Here is a 20,994-nt window from a genome sequence, read left to right as displayed (position 1 = left end):
CCCCGGACACTCGGGGCTCTTCTTCCCCCAGAGGCAGAGGGGGACAGAATGGATGCTGGCCCAGAGGCAAAGTGGGTCAGAGGAATTTTGGGTGTTGGGAACCTTTCTCGGACAGACCCGGACAGCAGCCCTGAGGGCTGGCCGACTGCTCTACTCTGGAGGCAGTCGGGGGATATTTGCCCTTGCACTTAGTGGTATAGGAGTCCATAACATCAGACCGCTGGGTGCTTCAGATCATATCTAGAGGATTCTCTATCCCCTTTGTGGGTCCCCCCAAATCTCCCAGACACCTCCCGGATGTACCACCCATACGAAGGGAGGCAGCAGCACAGGAAATTTTTTGGCTGCTAGAAAAGCAAGCCATCAAAACTGTCCCCACAGATCAGTCCGGATCGGGCTTGTACTCCAGGTTTTTTTTGGTGCCAAAGAAATTGGGGGACTTGAAGCCCATTCTGGACCTTCCTACCCTGAACCTGTCAGTTGTCAGAGAGATGTTCCGGATGGTCACATTACAGTTCCTAATGCCGTACCTGCAAGAGAGCGACTGGCTGTGCTTGTTAGACCTCCAAGGTGCTTACTATCACATAAAGATGCACAGAAGCTCCAGGATGTTCCTCCGCTTCTGGTTAGGAGTCAATCATTATCAATTTCGAGCCCTACCCTTTGGTCTCACCACAGCCCCCAGGGTGTTTACCAAAGTGATGGCAGTGGTAGTGGCTCACCTGAGGCTTCAGGGGATTTAGGTCTATCCATACCTGGACGATTGGCTCCTAACTGCTCCCACCAGGCATCTAGTCTCCCAAACCAGGGATTATTTCCTGATTCTTGCCCTGTGTTTAGGGATCATAATCAACGCATTCAAATCACTCCTCGATCCTGTACAGGTGATAGACTACATTGGTGCCAGGATGGATACTCCTACAGTGCAAAATCTTCCTGACCTCGGAGAGAGTACAGAACCTGAGGATGCATGTCTCCTTGATCTACCACTCTCATTTCCCAACGGCGGAATCGGTTTTGAGGGCCTTAGGCTTGATGGCGGCGACCATAACTCTCTTCTTCCATGTGCCTGGTTACACATGAGAATTCTACAGTGGACTCTAGCTGTACAATAGTCCCTGTTGGAACTGCCATTGATATATCCACTTCATCTCAGTCGAGTCTGTTGGTCATCTCTCATATGGTGGATGTGTTCTCCGGACATTTTGGAGGGACGACCTTTGTTCCAGCCCCAGCCCAAGCCACAGTGACCATAGACGCCTCCCAACTCGGGTGGGGCAGGCACTGTTCGGGCAGGACAGTACCAAGACCTGTGGTCCCCTGTAGAGACCAGCTTGCACATAAATGTTCTAGAGATGAGGGCGGTCCTTCTCGCTTTGCAGGCCCATCATACCTTTCTTCCTGTGGAAACTATTGCAGTTCAGTCAGACAACATGTCAGTGGGCTGGTATATCAACAAACAGGGAGAGACCAGATCTTACCCCCCTTTGTCGCGAGGCCATGAGAGTGTGGGAATGGGTGATCTCCACCGGTCACTTTCTCTTTGCAACGCGCATTCTGGGATGGTCCAACATCCTACCGGACAGGCTAAGTCAGACCATTCTGATGCCTTACGAGTGGTCTCTGAGTCTTTCAGTAGCAGAATAGATCTTCCACGAGTGGGGTCAACCTTGCTGTGATCTCTTCGCATCTCCTTCCAATGCAAAGTGCAGCAAGTTTTTCGCTTTGACCCCCCCCTGCCGGGGGAATCCCCCAGAAACGCTCAAGTTCATGCTTGGCCTCCCGGTCTTCTGTATGCTTACCTGCCAGTACCTTTTATTCCGAGGTTTCTACAAAAAACTCATCAACTGGGGAGCAAAGTGATCCTCATTGCCCCATTTTGGCCTTGCCAGGTATGGTTTCCCTTCCTTTGGTCTCACCTTCTGGCTCCGCCTTGGATCCTGGATCCCATTCAGGATCTGATTTCATACCCTTCGTGGGTGCCTCATCCGAATCTGCACAGTTTGAAGCTCACAGCTTGGCTGCTCCAGTTCCCGTGATTGCTATGACTCCCAGACTATCCTCCTCAGTTAGATCTATTTTGGTGGCTGCTCATAAGTCTTCGACCAGGAAGGTTTATCACAACAAGTGGAAGCGTTTTTCCTTTTGGGCCTCTCAAAGGAGTTTAGACCCCTTCACGGCTCCTATTTCCGCCATTCTTGATTTCCCAACTGATATTTTTCAACACGGAGTTAGTTCTTCTACTGTCAAGGTTCGGCTAGCTGCCATCTTTCATTTTCATGTGGGCGAGAATTCTGCCTCTTTAGCCTCTTCCAGACTGTGTAAAGCCTTTATTAAAGGCAGCTTTTTGTTACACCCCCTGGTCAAAGATACTGTTCCCCCATGGGACCTTACTATGGTTCTTCAAGCTTTGGTCACTCCCCCTTTCAAGTCTGCTGCAGCAGCAGCTCTGAAATACTTATCTTGGAAAACAGTTTTTCTGGTGGCTATTACCTTTGCTAAAAGGGTTTCAGAATTACAGGCATTGTACATCAAAGTTCCTTACATGATTTTTCACAAAGATAGGGTTTCCCTTCGAACCAGTCCATCCTTTCTTCCTAAGGTGGCATCAGTCAATATCAATCAGATCATCAGTTTGCCTGTGTTTTTTCCTAATTTTTCTAACAAGATGGAATACAAACTCCACCTGTTGGGATGTTCATAGTCCGTTACGATTCTGTTTACACAGGACTAAACATTTCCATAAATTTGATCAATTGTTTGTATCCTTCTGTAAACCCCTTTTTGGGGAAACCTATCTCCAAGGTCCCTATTGCTAGATGTATTTCTTCATGCATCCTTCAGGTCTATAAGGACAGAAGCACCAGCAGCCATAAAGAGTGGTAAAACGCCAAAACGTTTTAATGTATCCAACACAAACACGGCTCCAAATATTCCACACAAAACGCTTAACTGTCTCACCATGTTTTTCGTTCCAAATGAACTTCTTCAGATGCAGATTAACTTAATTAATTAAACCCATCCTGTCAGAGGAAAAACAACTTCAAAATGATCAACACACGGCAGGTTCAGGTTAAGGCACTTTAATCTTGCAGCAAGGAGACAAAAACGTGCTAATACAGAGTTTGTCTAACTAGAATCAGGAAATGAAGCTGCTATTATACATTTCTTACAAGGCATTGCCTACTAAGCTGATGTAATAAATCACAAGTTCTTTCAATATTATTTCATAGCAGCTGTTTGTCCATGATTTTCTGCTGGCATATCAAGTTTACAAAAAAAACTTCCTAAGAAAAACAACGTGGCCTTGATGACCACCGGTCAGATATGACTTCTCACTATGCAGTGTTACCATTCAAAGTACTATGGCTAATTTGAGCACAAAGCAAGTACAGATTATAGTTCATTTCTTCAAGCAGTCTTTGCTTGGTGTATCTTTTCTTTTCCGCAGCTGTGCATGTTCTCATAACACGAACAGAGCTAATTGTTCATATTCTATCACATTATAGAAAGCAGTATTGTTCTACTCATTCACTATTCATTCATTTTCCTGACCTAGCAGATAATCACCTGCTTCTCAGTAAATTTCCAAAAGGCATAAACATGAATTTTGCTGTGCTAGCAAATACTCGGTCAGAGAGCATCTTGCAATTTCAGAAACATACTGCAGTTTGAAAAAGCATCGTATAATTTCATACAGAATTAAGCTGTACATAAAATAGAATTAAATGTGTTAAACCTTTTAGTTTCTAATAAGCACTAAACATACACATTAATACATATTTTTCTAACATTTCCCCCCTGTTAATACTTTTTATTCTATTTTCAAAAGCATAAACAGTTGCTTCTTCTCCTAACCTCTTTCTATTCAGAATTTGCAGTTAAGAGACTCATTCAGTTTAAACTTATGAAAGTGTTTCATTTTTCAACAGTCCTTCAATTTCAGTACTTTAATACAAAGTGCAGATCCAGCAATTCGAAACATTAAAAGTTTCAGCATACACATATTTAATTGCTTGGTAAGTGTTGCAGTTCGGATAGCAGTCTATAAGTAACGAATCTCGTTTATTCAGTTCAGCTCATGTGGCTGGAAAAAGGAAAGGCCACAACAAAAAGATTAATGTTATCAGTATGGCCAACAGAATGATCATGCAATACTTCTGAGGTTGTTCAACATTTCTATTTGCTCCGTATCTGGTCATTTTGTTCTTGTGTAACAGTAACAAATTTTTTGTCCAGTTCAAAGTTTTTAACCAATTTACAGTGTGTCAGATGAATCCAGGATGCTCGCTCTGCGATCTTGACTGCAGTGGGTGTTGACAGTAGCACTTGGTACGGCCCTTCCCACTTTGGTGTGGTCCAATTCTTCTTCTTGATAACTTTCACCCAGACCCACGTGCCTGGGACTACTGCTGCTTCCGCTGGTCTGGTTTGTTCTTTATCTGAAACAGAATTTAACTGCAAAAGTTGTTTATTACTTAAAAGTCGTCTCATATATTCTGCAAGTGAACTGTCGGCCTCCTGGTCTGCAGGCATGAGAGGTTTCCACTGAGGTATATAATATGCCCTCCCAAACAGTATTTCAAAAGGAGTTAACTCCTTTGCATTTGGAACAGTTCTCATGCTCAGCAGTGCCAGAGGCAGGCAGTGCACCCAGTTCTTTTGCGTCTCACTAATCAATTTCCTAAGTTTGTTTTTCAAAACCCCATTATGCCTCTCTACTAATCCTGCGGATTGGGGGTAGTATGCACAATGGTTCTTTAAAGAAATTCTGTATAGTCTGATTTACAAAGTGTGTGCCATTGTCACTGTAGATCTTTTCCGGTATGCCAAATCTAGGAATAATTTCTTTAACAAGGACTTTTGCAACAGTAGCTGCATCTGGATTTTTGGTCGAAAAAGCTTCCACCCATTTGGAAAACATATCTATAATGACAAGACAATATTTCTTATTTTCACATTTGTTTAGTTCTATGAAATCCATACAGATAGTATGGAACGGGTACGGTGGTGGTGGGAAACTCCCTTGCTTTAGGCTTCAATGCCCCTTGTGCATGATGCTTGTTACAAACATGGCATGCTGCACAAAATTTTTTTATGTAGTTTGCAAATCCATATGCAGTGAACACTCTGTTCACTAACTGTACCATCCTGGCACTGCCCATGGCTCAACAAAGCTGCATATCTAAACAAGTTAGACTGCAAAATTGGTTTTCCTTCTTTGGAGATGTACAGCCCTTTCTCAAGAATTGCTCCTCTTTTTATCCATTTCTGTTTTTCTATTTTCGTAGTAAGTGTTTGCATTGTTTTCAACATTTCTAAATCTAAAATCTCAGTAGGTTGTAATTCCTCACTCAAAAGAAATATTGCTGAAGCTGCCTGCTTTGCAGCTGTATCAGCTCTCGCATTACCTTTTGAAATCCTTTCCTGTTGCTTGGTATGAGCTACACATTTACAAATAGCTACTTTCTGAGGTAACTGAATGGATTCTAGCAAATCTAAAATAAACTGCGCATGATTAATCTGTTTACCAGTAGATGTTATCATTCCTCTATTTTTCCACTGTTGTGCAAAAACATGTACAGTAGAAAAAGCGTACTGGCTGTCAGTAAAAATGTTCACACATTTACCCTTTGCCAAGGTACATGCCCTTGTTAAGGCAATCAATTCTGCTGCTTGTGCAGATAAGTTGTGTGGTAAAGACTTTGCTTCTAAAATCTCAGTATCAGAAACTACTGCATACCCCACTAGGTTCTGTCCTGTAGGACCCCTTCTACATGAGCCATCCACGTAATATGTCACCTCGGCATCATCCAAGGGAACATCCGTTAGATCTTTTCTAGGCAGTGTCTTTAGCTCAATCTCCTGCAGGCAGCTGTGTGGTGTGCCATCCGCAGGGGTCGGGAGCAAGGTAGACAGATTTAAAGTTGTACATCGTTCAATTATCATATGAGGTTGGTTCAAGAGTATAGTCCTACAGGAAAGATGTCTAGCAGGAGAAAGATATGCTACTTTTTCTTGCAGTAAAATAATTGCGACTGCATGAGACACTCTCAGTGTGAGAGGGTGGAACAACACTACTGAGGCCGAAGCCTGTACTGTCATTGCAGCTGCAACTACTGCTTGTACACAGTGGAGCAGGGATCGCGCCACTGGGTCCAGCTGTGATGAATAATAAGCTATGGGGCGTTGCTTATCCCCATGTTGCTGTGTTAACACTGATGTCATGTAACCTTGCTTACAATCTACAGTTTGGAAAAAACGTTTATGATAGTTTGGTAATCCTAAAACTAATGAGGATGCTATCAGTTGTTTCAGTTTGCAGAAAGCTGATTCTGCTTCTGGTGTCCATTGTAATAAATCTTGTGCTGTCATAGGCTTTTTGTATATCAAGTTGGTCAGTGGAGCAGACTCCAAGGCATAGTTTGGAATCCAACTCCGACAGAAATTAGTCGTGCCCAGGAAGGACATCATTTCCTTCTTGGTAGTCGGTTTGGGTGCTTGTAAAATTGCTATTGTCCTATCTTCATCTAATGTTCTGCCTTCTTTGGATATTACATATCCCAGGTATTTAACTTGCTTTCTCCAAAGCTGCAATTTGTTTTTGTTTACTTTATGTCCTTGAGTGGCTAGAAATTGTAGTAATGCTATGGTATTTTCTCTGCATTCTTGCTGGGTGGGGGCTGCCAGCAGGATGTCGTCTACATAAAGTAAAATTTGGCTGCCTCTTGGGCTAAATCCCGCCAAGTTGCTTGCCATCTCTTGTGCAAATATTGTTGGACTTCACAATACCCCTGTGGTAGTCGCGTGTATGTATACCTTTTCCCCTGAAATGTGAATGCAAACCAATGTTGGCTGTCAGGGTGTATCGGTATTGAAAAGAACGCATTGCTAATATCTACCACAGAAAAATACTTCTGTTGAGGCTTCAAATCATTCAATAGGGTGTGTGGATCTGGCACCGTAGGTGCTGTAGGTATTACTGCGTCATTTACAGCTTGTAAATCTTGGACCATACGCCATTCTCCGTTTGCTTTCCTGACAGGAAATAAGGGTGTGTTACATGGTGAATCAGGAGATTCTACCAGTACTCCTTCCTTAAGTAAAGCTGCTATTATAGGTTTGATTCCTATTTCTGCATCCTTTCTTAAGGGATACTGTCTCTTTTGAGGTCTAAAATGCTGATTTTGGCGTAATAGTAACTGGTCCTGCTTTTCGAATTAGTCCTACATCTGATTTCCCTGTTGACCAGAGAGTTTCTGGTATACTCCATAAAGCTTTTTCTTCCTCTTCTATTAAGAGTGCTAATCAGCTGTCCTCGCTAGGCTGCAAGTGTACAGCTGGGTGTGTCTGTATTATCCAATTTAACTTCTGCTTCTGTACTCCCTGTTCTGACAATTCTAACTCTGTTTGTTTTTCCCACTTTGTGACTTTTTCTCCTAGATCTACCCATTTCACATTCTTGTCCTTAGTTAAACGAGCATGTGGCAATCGATTAGATTTATAGAGTGCAAAGAATTCCTGGGGCAATGAACAGCTAACTACACTGTTCCCTTCTGTGTCCCAGTACAAATTACGTAATACTAATCTGTTTGCATGGTTTTTAAACCGTTCTTGCTCATATTCCTTATCCAGTCCTGGTGTGCTACAATAATACAGAGTACAGTGCAACAAATGTTGTTTCAGTGTCAAGGGAAGGGGACTTGCTGATGGCTACGTTCATCAGTTCTTCGGTTACTGCCCCTGGACCAGTCGTGACTAAGTTCTGGCTGTACCAATAAAATGTTTCACCCTCCGGTCGCACCACAAAAGTATCCATTTGTCGCTGTGCTTCCATACCCTGCATAGTCGGAACTACCGCTATGCCAAATATCTGCATAAGATCTCTGCCCAAAAGGTTTACTGGGCATTTTGCAGAAACAACAATTTTGCTTTTCTGGGTCATCCCTGAAACAGGGTCAGTTATTGCTATGTTATGGGTGAGTGGCTCCCGATACAGCTGCCCATTAGCTGCTTTCACTAATATGTAATCAAGTGATTCTGAATTTTCTGGTAGTTTGGAAGGATGTATCAGGGTTCGTGAAGCCCATAAGTCACACAGGAATTTAACTTCCCTCCCCTCTACCAGAAGTGTAACTTCCGGTTTCGTGTCTGCTAAATAGAGCTCTAGGCTCAATAAAGCCAACTCCAAAATTTCACTTTCTTCACCATCTGTGATTTCTTGTACTTCCTCTATTTCTTCTATCACATTCTCTACTCCCTCTATCACATTTGCATTTGTCTTTTCTTGGTTATTCCCTTCTAGTGATTCTTGACTATCATATAGTCAGTCCTCGCCCTCCTTATCTTCCATGGCTACCTTCTTGTTTTGTTTGCAATACCTTGCTAAATGTCCTTTCTTTCCGCACGTAAAACATTCACCCGTTTTCTTTCTCTCTTCAAACTCTTCTGATCGTTTATCAGATTGTTTGTTTCCCTGGGCATTTTTCTTGCCCTTTTTTCCGGACTGTACTACATAAACTTCTGCTCCATCTTCTATGGAAAATACTTGGGCTTTCTTTTTCTTTTTACTATTAAAATGCCTTTCGGCATGTCTAGCATATTCAAGTAGTGACTGTAATCTACTCGTACAATGGTCTACCATGTGCTTTGTAATAAAGCTGCTTATAGGCAAAATACTGCCTTTCAAAAATGCATTCTTTAGTTGCTGCTCATATGGGGAATCATGTGTTTGGTCTTCAGGTACCTGCATTCCGCAGTGGTTATTAAAACACTCTAATAATCTAGCATAATATCTGTCAACAGTTTCACCTCCCTGTTGAATGCATTGATTAATGCAAATCCAGTCTGCCCTAGGCTTCCATTTCTCAGAGATTCGGTCTGTTAGACCTTTCACTCTGTTATTCAGTTCTGTGTTGCTATGTGGGAGTGGCTTGTGTTCTGCGTCACGGGGATTCCAGTTGCCACTGATCATGTGCCAATCTGGACCTACGATTTGTCTAACTACTTTTCTACTTTTTCTCCATGTAAGTGATAACTTAACCTCATGCCCTGTAAGTCTTCTAAGAATTTTCTAAAATTAGCTTTTGGATGGGGAATTCCCTCTGTGGCTTTCCGGATGTCTTCCGGTGTCCACGGTCTATATACTAGGAGAGTCTGGTCCTGTCCTGCCTGAGGATTTGGTACATTTATGAGTGGACATATCTCTTCACTCATAGCTCGTGAATTTTTGTTTATTTCATATAACTCCGTATCCCCTCTTAAAGTTACGTGTTCGAGACCTAGTCTCGATGGGATCTCTAACATATGGTCTTGGCTTTGCAGTGGCAGCCGGGTATAGCGGAGGTGGACCAGGTTGCCCACTCGCTTCATATTCTGGTGCGGGAAATGGAGGGGGCGGAGGGGCTGATGCTATTACTAAATTATTGTCTTCTTTATCTAAAAACATAGCTTTTGAATTACTACTTTTTTGTTCCCTACGGTTTGCTTCCTCAGTCCACCTGTGTGCCTGAGGAATGCCTAATTGACGTTGCTTTTTTACCTGACCTTTTGCATCGGTTTTAAGCTGTTTGATAAGTTTAATAAGCGAGGATTTTTCTAATTTGCCATCAAATTCATATTTATTAACCCATTTTGTATAGTATCTAACATTGTTGGCACGCTGTAATTGCATATATTTTGCATCTTCGGTTAGCAGTGGGTCTTGGGAACTTTTTGCGCACTTATTACCCATATTGTTCTGACTGTTAAAAATGTTACGTAACCCTTCTTATTTTGACGTGGTACCACGATTTTCTATTTCACAGTTTATCTAGAATAACTGTCTTACCTATTCTGTTTCCCTGATCTATGACAAGACTGCAGTCTTTCTGTCCCTGACTTGTACAAAACAAATCTCCTGACAGATGATTCAAATCAAGTCCCTGATCTAAAACAGAAAAAAAGGTAAATCTCACCTTACCTGAGCCTCCGTGATTGACCGTCTCTGGTTCATATGCTAACTCGTCCTCCAGTCGCAGATCAGAAAAGTGGCTGGCCTCTTTTGAACGACAAGTCAGTCAGAGGTCTTTCAAAGCAGAAGAACCAATGTGGTTTCTTCCCCGTACGGTTTCATGCCACCTGGCCCATCTGACCTGAGGCGAAGTGAGAGTTTCCAGTCCGAAGGACCAATCTGTCAAAGGAAAAACAACTTCAAAATGATCAGCACACGGCAGTATCAGGTTAAGGCACTTTAATCTTGCAGCAAGGAGACAAAAACGTGCTAATACAGAGTTTGTCTAACTAGAATCAGGAAGTGAAGCTATTCTTATACATTTCTTACAAGGCATTGCCTACTAAGCTGACGTAATAAATCACAAGTTCTTTCAATATTATTTCATAGCAGCTGTTTGTCCATGATTTTCTGCTGGCATATCAAGTTTACACAAAAAAACTTCCTAAGAAAAACAACGTGGCCTTGATGACCACCGGTCAGATATGACTTCTCACTATGCAATGTTACCATTCAAGGTACTATGGCTAATTTGAGCACAAAGCAAGTACAGATTATAGTTCATTATTTCAAGCAGTCTTTGTTTGGTGTATCTTTTCTTTTCCGCAGCTGTGCATGTTCTCATAACACGAACAGAGCTAATTGTTCATATTCTATCACATTATAGAAGCAGTATTGTTCTATTCATTCACTATTCATTCATTTTCCTGACCTAGCAGATAGTCACCTGCTTCTCAGTAAATTTCCAAAAGGCATAAACATGAATTTTGCTGTGCTAGCAAATACTCGGTCAGAGAGCATCTTGCAATTTCAGAAACATACTGCAGTTTGAAAAAGCATCTTATAATTTCATACAGAATTAAGCTGTACATAAAATAGAATTAAATGTGTTAAACCTTTTAGCTTCTAATAAGCACTAAACATACACATTAATACATATTTTTCTAACACATCCTTAAATATGAATTTGAATAAGTTTACACCAAGCACAACGCTAAACTAAACATATCTCATGAATATTAATGCAATACATAAAATTTAAAACCTGACACATATGAACTTATTCATTGTAATAAAAATCTAAAATACTTATTTAAATATATGAATGTAAAAAACTCATTACATTTAAATGACCTGATGTGCAAAATTTATTATGAAAAACTTTTGACACTGAAAGCTAAAAACTATTAAACTTAAACATGTTCATTCATATAAACCTATGCAAGGAATCCAAAAAAATAGCAATAGCACCATCTAGTGGATGAATTAAAAACTTGTTTGATCTCTTTATCACTGCCATTCACTTCTTTCTCTCCAGAACTACTTATCTCCCCCCTCTGTACCGGTAACGGACTGTCGGCTTGTTCTGAATTCTCCCCGATCTCCTCAAATAAGGAAATTTTAAAGGGTCATTGATGTCAAAGTTAAAAACTTCAGGTTCAGAAAAGTTGAGGTAAGTAGTTGTGGAGTGGAAGAAGTGAATGGCAGTGATAAAGAGATCATTAAACACAATGAAAATGTTTATACTTACCAGAATTTTAACATATTTAATTGTAGTAGTTCAGAGATAGATGCCAACTTTTTTCAGTTGTTTATGAAAGGACTGAAATTTGTTCCAAATAAAAAAGTGATATTAGTAAAGTTTTAGTCGACCTTAAATTGTTTGTGAGGAAAAATACTTTTCAACTTTTATATGAAGGAAATAAGAGGGAGCAGATTTGTGGGAAAGAACTTAGAAGGAAAAGTGTTTATAACCCAGTACTGCACCCACAATTTAGAAATTTTCTAATGCATTCTATTAATGCATTAAGAATGAGAATGTATCAGCATTACTATGACATTAAAAAGAAGGATGCAAAAAACACCCTTGCCTCACATATCATGGAAAATGAAGGGCATTATTTTAGTTTTACCATTTTGGAACAGGTGTTTTTGAATGACAGAGGGGGTCCTAAAAATTATTTTTTAGAATTACTAGAGTTGAGGCGGCAATTGAGAACTAATGCCACCCAACAACCAGGGCTAAATAAGAATGTATCAATTGGTTCTATTCTTAGGTTAAAAGCTGATGGCTTCATGTAGTTATTTGTTTGTTTTTTATTTAAATGTATGTTAGAAATGTGTGTGTGTGTGTGTGTGTGTGTGTGTGTGTGTGTGTGTGTGTGTGTATATATATATATATATATATATATATATATATATATGTGTGTGTGTTTTAGTTTAGATAGGATTTTATGAAGTTTTAAGCCTTTCTATGTTTTATCAAATGTATTATCTATATTTATAGGTATTTATTTACTAATTTTGATAATATTCCTTTAAGTAGGAAGGATAGGCATAATTGTTGTTTGACTAGTGCATGATGGTATATATATATATATATATATATATCTATATATACATATATATATATATATATATATATACATTTTGTTGAGTCAGTTGTCTTGTCTGTTTTTCTACTAGATATTCTGATGAAGTTTTGTAATATACTAAACGAAAGCGCTCAATAAACATCTTTTGTGGATTTTCTGTCCTGCTGGGGTTTATTTTTACTAGTTTGCTTTTCATTCGTTTTTGTGGTTTGGAGATGGAGGAAGCACTTACCGTGGATCCACCTACTTTGAACTTATTGGCATCCTCGCTACAAACCTTAAACAACACAGTGGCTAGCTTGGTGATTTTAATGGAGAGACTGACTCAACAACATCGTCCATCCACATCGACACGACCTGATGGGTTTATTAACCAAGGTGTAGATGATGGGAGCTTCGTTGAAGGGATTACTCCTGCCCAACGCCAACAGATTGGTGTTAGCCAATCGGGTGGCTTGAATTTGCATATGGTTTCAAACGATGAACATAGAAGGGGTGGTTCCTTCTATAATGGAAGTAAATCTCTATCTCAGTGGCTTGAAACCGACAGTGAATGGCATTCCGGTAAGCAGAATTATTCAAAAGAGTATAACGGAACATTGGACGAACAACTTAAACTGTTTGAGTCCTGTATACTAGAATATCATAAATTACAACATGACAACAATTATTTAAAAGAATGTAAACGCCGTGAGGAAATTCCAAAAGGGCTTTGGTACTGAAAGTATCCATCCGGTTTAGTCAAGGACTCTTTACTACATGTAGAATTGTTGCAGTTATTCAACAGGCATTGGTGCGAGCTCTTGGATTGTCTCATTAAAGACAATGATAGGAAGATTTCTGACCTTTTTGGTAAGGTTAAAAAGTTAGACAATGATATTAAGACTGATCTTTTGTTTGAAAGAAAACATAATGATTTTTCTTCTATTTTTAACAGAGTTGACAGATCTATTTCTGTACTTTAAAAATAAAAAAGAAGAGAAATTGAAACGCAATTAGTGCAACTATGCACAGAGAAGAGCATACCCCCCCACCCCCACCTGGCCAATCAAAAAAACAGTTTTTTAACCATGATATAAATAATCAGATTGACATAAATGGTCAAAACGAAGAGATTCATTTAGGTCAATATAGCAATTATGATAACTACTTAGACCCTTTAGAAAACCCCCCTCTTATGAGGTCCGAACGACTGAGGAACCAGAGGGGAGGACCAGGTTACAAAAACTGGAATCACAGTGGCAGGGGGAGAGGGAGGGGGAACAGTTACTAAATATATCCTCTGAGACAAATTAAGTACAATTTAATTCCAATGGGCTGGCGAGTGGCAACTGTAATGTTGATTATTTTTTTTCTTATAGGTTCATAGGTTCATACTAGGCTATCTGTCCTAGGGCATTTATAAGCCTAGCCAGAATGTGTTTGGCTTTCGCCACCCATTTTAAATTTATTTTGCTATGCCCTTTTTCGAGGTTAGTATACTGTGCCTCTGTCTAACAGTGATACAGAAGTGATACCTGGGGTAAACCTACGATCTCCCATCCACTCATCAAGATTCCTCTTGAAGAGAGTCAATGAGGGACTCTGCCTAACCTGGACTGGGATTTTATTCCAGAGTGAAGGGAGCCTCTGGGTTATGAATCTGTCCCTCCAGCATGTCCTATTTATTTCAGTGCTGAGGTTCAAGTCTCTCGAGCACGTAGCTCAATGGGATTTGGATTTTCTGAGGTGCAGCATGTCCATTAATTCCGGGTTGGACATGGCTTTATACGTCAGGCACAGATCGCCTCTGAACAGGCTGTATGCCACTGAGTAGAGCTGGAGTTTCTTTAACCGGGCAGCATATGGCATCTGTTTGAGCCCTTTGATCCTCATGGTGAGGTACTTTTGGGGTCTTTCCAGTTGCTGCAGGTGTCTGGTAAGGTACATCCCAAAGGGCATTGTACTCAATTATGGGCCTGATGAGGGATGAGTAAAGAGGCACGATGACCTCCCTGATCTAGATGTGAATCCCTTCATGATTAGGTGGGCTATATAAAATGTTTTTCTAACCACTTTGGCCACGTGGTTGTCAAATGAGAGATTGCTATCAACTTGGGTCCCCAGGTCCTAATTACTTCTTCTGTACTTAATGGATTACCACCTATGTGGTAATTTGTGGCACTTTGTTTTTGCCAAAGGGGATGACTATACACTTTTTGGCATTTAGCTTGAGGCCATGGCTCTGGCACCAGTTGTCTGTTTCTGAGGCCCTTTTGGAGGATGCTTGTGTCGGCTAGAGAGTCGATTATGGCACCCAGTTTGCAGTCATCTGCGAACTTGGTCAGCCACAGTCCTTCCGTGTTGGCCTGTACCTCCGAGAAATATATACCGAACAAGAGAGGTCCCAGGACTGAGCCTTGTGGGACACCACTTGTAACTGGTTTGGAGTCTGACATGGCTCCAGCAATTCTAACCATGTGGGTTCTGTCCTTGAGCCAGTTTGCAATCCATCTAGTGACATAGGAGTTTATATTTAAGCTGGTGAGCTTATCTATAATGCCCGAGTGGGGTATTGTATCGAAGGCTTTTGAGGTCCAGGTAGGCTGTGTGGACCACCTTCCCCTCGTCAATGGCCTTGGTGACTGTTTCAAAGAAATCAACCAGGTTTAAGAGGCAGGATCTGCCCTTAACAAAGCCGAACTGGGTAGGATCCAGTGTCTGTAGGTCCCCAATATCTTTATTTATGAGGTCCATGATGATCCTTTCCATAGCTTTGCAGACCAAGCTAGTCAGGCTTATGGGGCGATAGTTTCCAGGATCCATTGAGGCACCACCTTTATGGAGAGGGACCACTGTTGCTGTACGCCACTCTTTGGGCACATATCCTGTAGTAAGGCTGAGATTGAACAGTAGTTTTATGTTTGGGTTTAGCTCTTCTTGGAGTTCATGTAGGACACAGCCTGGGACACCGTCTAGTCCCATTGATGCTGTGTTTTTTGCTTTGGAGAGGGCGGCTCTTACCTGAGCATCTGAGATGTCAGGGGGGTAGCACTCTGCTGGGATAGATATTTGCCCTTTTGGTGGTGGTGGGGGGAGAAGTTTGCGCTGAACCTGTCAGCTAGGATGTTGGCAATGTCTGTGGGTTCGGTGTATTTTTTGTCATTTTGGACTAATTGTGAGCATATCTCGGAATTACCACCCAGGTTCCTAACATAACTAAAGAAAGCCTTGTGATTATTCTTAGTGTCCTGTGCAATTTTTCTCTCGAAGCTGGCCTTAGACAATTTTATGAGTGCCCGTAGTTTTTTGCTAATACTGATCAGTGATGCCTTCCCTTTTTGGGATTTTGCTCCATCATTTAGTAGCTTCCTCCTTCTGTTGTATAGTTTGTTTATGGCTGGGGTCCACCAGACAGGACGTCTGCCTTTGGAGGATTGGGTCTTGGTGTTATTTGGGATCGCATGATCCATGCATTCCTGAAGGTGTTCATAGAATGCGTTTATAAAGGATTCTGCGGTCTGGGACGTATTTTCCACAGGCCCGGGGGCTTTGAAGGATTCCACCTCGGTTTTGAGGAGTGTGAAATTTGCTTTAGAAGTTTTTCACTGTGGTTTTCTGGGCAGGGGTGGGGTCGGGATGTGAATATCCAGTGAGATTAGTTTATGGTCTGATCTTACCAGTGAGGGATACACTTCTGGTCTGGAGCATAGAGTCCCCATGTTGGTGATGATCAGGTCCAGTATGTTTTCCCCTCTTGTGGGAGTGGTAACAAGTTGTTCCATAGCATTTGAGTTTATAAATTCTAGGAACCTTTGGGCTAGGGTTTTGGAGCTAGAGTAATGCTCCCAGTCTATGTTTGGGTAGTTGAAGTCGCCCAATATAATGGTGTTTGGAGAGACCTTCATATTTTCCAGTGTTCTCAGGAAGGCCGAGTGGGGTTCCTGGGTTTGGGAGGGTGGTCTGTAGCAGGCTATAAACTGGAAGGCAGTTTTACCCACTGTTAGTTGCACATGGATAGTCTCTGATGCTTCGTGCTTTGCCACCAACCTGGAGGTGTGGGTATCTTTGATGAATATCGATACTCCCCCTCCTTTTGTGGTTAGTGAACAATATGTTGTATCATGCAATATTCTGATTAATGATTGTGGTGATTTTAAAATATATAATTACAGTGACAGTTTTTCAGAACAGTCTTGCGAACATTTTTGAAAAAGATTTGTCCTATGTCCCTAGTAGGAAGGGCACACTAGATGAAATTCTCATTAATTTAAAGTTATTTACACGTAAATTAAATTTAAAAACAATTTTCAAAGATAATTCTGAATTACATATAGGAAGGGAAATATGTAAGAAACCTAGTCTCTTTAATCCTCCATTACATCCTGTCATACAGACTTTTGAAAGAATGTGTGAACATGATATAAGACCAATGTTTAAAATGGAAACACACAGTGAAACGCAAGGCAACCTAAATTTACAAGAATCACAATTATTAAATGCGGTCTGCAGTAATAGAAATATACGTGTTATGAAACCAGACAAAGGGGGGTGGTTTAGCTATTATGAATGTTAATACATATGTAGAAAAAATGCTTGGGTTGCTATATAATGACACATACACAGAAATTAGTTTAAATGAGAAGAACATTCTTTATAGAAAAGTTGATATCGTCTTGGATGAGCTTTTATTTAATAGGCAAATTAGCTTGGAGGAACATAATTTCATGTCAGTTAAAAATCACAACCATATTCGGTATACCCAAGCTACATAAAGACCTTGTTGACCCCCCTCTTCGTCCTATTGTAGATGCAAAAGCTTCAAAGACTTATTTTATAGCTAAATTCATTGATGTACAGTTAAAAGACATTTTGTTAAAATGTACATGGATAGTAAAGGACTCTTGGGATCTCCTTAAAAAATTTGACAAAGATATGTTTACAGATGACTTGTCCTTTATTACCATGGACGTTGGGGACCTTTTCTCAGTGATCCCGCATGATAAAGGGATTGAGTGGTTTTATCTATATTTATGTAGATACACCACTATTAGACATGACCGGATCTTAATACTTAGAACTTTGATGGAACTAATACTTGATGCAAATGTCCTTGTGTTTGAGGGACAATTATTTAAACAAGTAAAGGGAGTAGCAATGGGAGCCATTTGTGCTCCCATTTTTGCAAATATTGTCTTAGCTTTCTGGGAAAGGGAGTTTGTGTTTACTAGTACTTTTTCGGGGTACTGGTAGTATTATTGCAGGTACCTTGATGATGTTCTTATATTCTGGGACAATAGTGAGGAAGAATTACAGCACTTTTTGTCCTTTTTGAAAGAAAGTACAGATTTCCTTGATTTTACACACAGCGTTAATAAAGAGGCTATTAATTATTTAGATATCACTATTTCAAAGGTGAGAGAAGATCAGGCCTTCAAGACAAGATTATATAGAAAGCCGACCTATTCTAACACTTTACTTCATTACAACAGCTTTCATCCAGTACATCAAAAAAGGGCCTTAGTAAAAGGGCAAGTGGTACGTCTTGCAAGAATGGTGTCAGACTGGGATGATTTTCTTCATGAAATTCAGATATTAGAAGACATGCTTTTACATAGGAACTATCCCTATGATTTTTTACATCCTTTACTACAAGAAGTGGTTAAAAAGAGAGAGAGAGGTATTTTATCACCTCTACTGGGGAAAGGTACTTCATTCGATATGGCTAACAGAGAGAATGATAAAGAACGTAACACTAGTTTTTCTGTTACAGGTGTCTTTAGTTATAATAAAAAAATTAATAATATTTGTGAAATCTTGCATCAAAATTGGAATATATTTAATACTGGTTCTGAATTTAATGAGCTGATGGGTTTTAATCCTAAGATAGTTTATAAAAAGGATTTGTGTTTCAAAAACATGTTGGAGAAGAATACTAGAGGGTGTTTGGAGATGGGAAAAATGTTGAAATGTGGTTTTTGTTTGTAATGTAAATACATTTTAGAAGGGACTAGTGTCTCAATACCTAATTATGGAAAATGTTTCTATAAACAGAAGTTTTCCTGTAGTACAAAAGGTGTGGTGTACCTTGCCCTGTGTAACTTTTGTAAAAGTTTCTATATAGGTAAAACTATTAATGCATTAAGAACGAGAATATATCAGCATTACTTTGACATTAAAAAGAAGGATGCAAAAAACGCCCTTGCCTCACATATCATGGAAAATGAAGGGCATTATTTTAGTTTTACCATTTTGGAACAGGTGTTTTTGAGTGACAGAGGGGGTCCTAAAAATGATTTTTTTATAATTATTAGAGTTGAGGTGGCAATTGAGAACTAATGCCACCCAACAACCAGGGCTAAATAAGAATGTATCAATTGGTTCTATTCTTAGGTTAAAAGCTGATGGCTTCATGTAGTTATTTGTTTGTTTTTTATTTAAATGTATCTTAGAAGTGTGTGTGTGTGTGTGTGTGTGTGTGTGTGTGTGTGTGTGTGTGTGTGTGTATATATATATATATATATATATATATATATATATATGTATATATATATATATATATATATATATATATGTTTTGGTTTAGATAGGATTTTATGAAGTTTTAAGCCTTTCTGTGTTTTATCAAATGTATTATCTATATTTATAGGCATTTATTTACTAATTTTGATCATATTCCTTTAAGTAAGAAGGATAGGCATAATTGTTGTTTGACTAACTAGTGCGTGATGGTATATATATATATATATATATATATATATATATATATATATATATATATATATATATACACATATAAATTTTGTTGAGTCAGTTGTCTGTTTGTTTTTCTACTAGATATTCTGATGAAGTTTTGTAATATACTAAACGAAAGTGCTCAATAAACATCTTTTGTGGATTTTCTGTCCTGCTGGGGTTTATTTTTACTGGTTTGCTTTTCATTCATTTTTGTTCTTTCCATGAATATTATAATATTACAATGCATGCAAACTAAGAAATTATATATTTGCTGAGCTTTCACAAATGGTCATATCTTGGAAGCTGTCCAACCTAGACAGATATTGTTAGAACACTTGTATTAACCAGATATAGGCTTTTACTCTACAGTATAAATCCTCTGAGTGTGTGTTTATTGAGATATTTACAGAAATATGAAAATATTTTTTGTGTGTATAATTAGCAATATGAATAGCACTGGGTATTTCTCAAGATGTGCGACTTACAGTGAAAATATCAGACAGTTTTTTTCACCAGCACCTAAGATTTAACCTGATGCCATGCAGTACTCTGCAAGTCATGTAGTTTTTTTAGTATTAAATATATATAGAAAATTTGCTTATTTTCATTATTACTAATAAAACACGTACCAATATTTACAGTAGAGACAGTGAATTGTCCTCTGTCCCACCATTTATTTTACAACATACCCCTTAGTAGCATGTAGTTATGAAAATATGAACATAAATATAAAAATATGAATAAGTGGGAAACTATGATTAATTTCTCAACTACAGGACATCCTGGATTAACAGTATTAGTATTGTTTTGTTAATTTCTCCTTATCCTTTCTAATGCTACCTGTTATTAGCTGGTAAATTGCTAGAAGAAGCCAGGCCAAAAAAAGAGGTCTGGGCACACAACCTTTATTTTACTTTTATTTTTTTATTTTTTTACCTTGAAAATACTTTATACTGTTTTAAAATGGCCTGCAGCACCCTAATGTCAGATACACAATTTGCCACGTGCAAAATATAATCCACGAATGCAGCTATTTTTTTCCTCGTGGCTACCACACCAGTTTTATTCCTAAATTTGTGAATCCTTATCATGTTAAGTTGTCAATCTCGCCTTCATTCTTGCTTGATGGGTTCGGAGCCGATCCCTCGGCTCCGACTCGGCACTTGCTAAGCTCGAAAGTCACTTTTACCAGCTCGAGGCAGCCCCATATCCCATGATGCAAGGCGGTAAGTACCCAGATCTCGTTTGCCGCTTCGCTTATGAGGTCCTCCTTTTACCAGCTCCTGGTAAGTGATTCTCTTTTTGGATATTTAAGCCCCTTTTTCTTAAAAAAACCCTTAATTGTTAGTTATTAGTTAATTTTTACCTTTTGTGACAGAAAATCCCTGTCTTTTCTAATTATTTTTAGTCAAATTTACCCATCCCATCCCTCCCTGTTAGGGTGTGTGTGTTGTTTATAGAAATACCTTTTGGGTATTTTATTTAAGTTAATTTTTGACTGGTGTGTGTGTGTGTTTGTGTAAAGCACCATGTCAAAGGAGAGGGTCTCAGGTTTTAAGAAGTGTGACTCGTGCTGTCAGAAGATGTCTCTGACAGACGGTCACACTTCTTGCCTTTATTGCTTGGGCCCTCTTCACCTGCAGGACTCCTGTGCTATTTGTCATTCCTTCAGCCAGAGAGTCCTGCAGGAAAGACTTAATAAACTGATCCTTAGGGGCCTTCTTAAGCCGGAGGGCTCTCCGGCTAAGTCGGCTCCATCCAAATCAGTTAAACCTTCCAAGGCCCAGGCTTCTGTTCCTAAGCCTGCGGCCTCTGCTCCGACTCGTGCTGAGTCTAGATCGGCTCCGGCTGGAGCCGATTCTGGCTTAACAAAGCCTTCGGCACCGATGGCTATCGGTGCCGAATCTGTAG

The 20,994-nt window shown here is 39.7% G+C and overlaps 1 protein-coding gene across 1 annotated transcript in view; it reads left to right on the top strand.

The window, feature by feature from the left end:
- The window catches only part of SEC24A (SEC24 homolog A, COPII coat complex component), a 2,581,543-nt gene that overhangs the window by 109,683 nt on the left and 2,450,866 nt on the right, over positions 1-20,994 (top strand). The gene's annotated exons all lie outside the window — the stretch shown is intronic.

Source organism: Protopterus annectens, chromosome 4.part0, assembly GCF_019279795.1.
Source record: "Protopterus annectens isolate FY-2018-M chromosome 4.part0, PAN1.0, whole genome shotgun sequence".
Lineage (NCBI taxonomy): Eukaryota > Metazoa > Chordata > Ceratodontiformes > Protopteridae > Protopterus > Protopterus annectens.
The sequence above is the reverse complement of the archived record's forward strand: the minus strand, read 5'-3'. Positions and strand labels throughout refer to the sequence as shown.